The 1,505-nt window shown below is 41.7% G+C and overlaps 1 non-coding gene across 1 annotated transcript; it reads right to left on the minus strand.

Moving 5' to 3' along the window:
* Nucleotides 1–1,016: 1,016 nt before the first annotated feature.
* LOC149751541 (small nucleolar RNA R71) lies at nucleotides 1,017–1,122 on the minus strand. Its single transcript, XR_016398163.1, has one exon. It is a non-coding gene; the product is annotated as a small nucleolar RNA R71 (small nucleolar RNA).
* Nucleotides 1,123–1,505: the final 383 nt, after the last annotated feature.

Below are 1,505 nucleotides of genomic sequence, written 5' to 3' on the forward strand. Positions count from 1 at the left end.
GATTGTTTGATTTTAATTTCAGCAAAAGTGTGAATACATGCTTGATACACATACACAAATTAATCCGCACATAGTAAGGGCAATCACCCCAATAAGATAAGAGCCGGATTTCATCACCGGATTCTTGCCCAACTTAGGTGAACTCAATCTCACATAGTGTCACTTTAATTAAAATCAATTAGACGTTGGCTCCTAGGGACATTCGAGCTCAATAGGACGAAGATCACCAAAAGTTGCATCAATTTCGCTCTGTGGCTTAGTTGATGTCTAGGCAAGCTTTGTCCCTATAAGGGAGACAGTTCATCTGTTCGAGGCACGTGGGTTTTAAGTGGGACCTTTGCGAACGCATCGTGACTCCTCCACTTACCTGGGAGCTTACCTGGTCAACTCGGTTCATTAGACCGGATTGGAGGCTTAGGTGCCCTCTTCAAACCAGTTAGGAGCTGTCTAGTGATTTTAGGACAAATACAAGGATTTATGTGTTTTTCTTTTATTGCATGCTTGATTGATCAAGTACTAGTGTATGCAAGGGAGTCGTTCTAGAGTACGTGACCTATTACCTTTTGATCCTGAAATAGAACGGACCCTTAGAAATATTCGAGCTGAGATCAGAACCTTAGAATCATTCCCACCCCCTGAGATGGCTGAAGAACAACTCAAACTCCTGAGGGAGTACTTTACTCCCACCATTTACACTTCCCCATCTTGCATTCGATTACCTGAAGTAGCAGCTGTACAATACGAAATAAAGTCTAGTGTGATCCAAATGCTCCCATCTTTTTATGGGCTCACCAACGAAGAACCATATAAACACCTAGATGAATTCCTTGAGATTTGCACCACTGTCAAGATTCAGAACTTCACTGATGATGCTCTGAAACTTAGATTATTCTCTTTTTTCCTTAAAGATAGAGCCAAACAATGGCTGAATTCTTTAGAAGCTAACTCGATTCGTTCTTGGGATCAAATGCAACAAGAATTTCTTAAAAAATACTTTCCCATAGGAAGAACGAACCAGTTTAGACGTGCCATTACAAGCTTCTCCCAAACTGAGGGGGAAGAATTTCATGAAACTTGGGAGAGATTTCGGGACCTAATCCGTAAATGCCCTCATCATCAAATACCTAAGTGGCAGCTAGTACAATGTTTTTATGACGGATTGACTGAACGAAACCGTCAGATGATCGATGCTGCATGCGGGGGACTTTCATGCTTCAAAATGAGCATGAAGCATGGCAATTATTTGAAAATCTTAATGAAAACTCCCTCCACCATGCTTCCTGTTCTCGTCAAGTACCTCCGAGTTTTCAAAGAAAAGGGACCATTTGTGAAATAAGTCATTCTATGGACCTGTCTAGCAAGGTAGATGCATTGTCCCATAAGATTGACCAACTAATGATAGGAGAGCATGTCGTTAGCTCTTCTCAAGCACAAGTATGTGCTATCTGTTCTAGCCCATCGCATCCTATTCATGAGTGCCCCTTAGCACCTCAATTCTCCGAACT

This window comes from Phoenix dactylifera, chromosome 12 (genome assembly GCF_051530095.1).
Source record: "Phoenix dactylifera cultivar Ajwa chromosome 12, Ajwa_hap1_PhDact_Kaust_v1.1, whole genome shotgun sequence".
Taxonomy (NCBI): domain Eukaryota; kingdom Viridiplantae; phylum Streptophyta; class Magnoliopsida; order Arecales; family Arecaceae; genus Phoenix; species Phoenix dactylifera.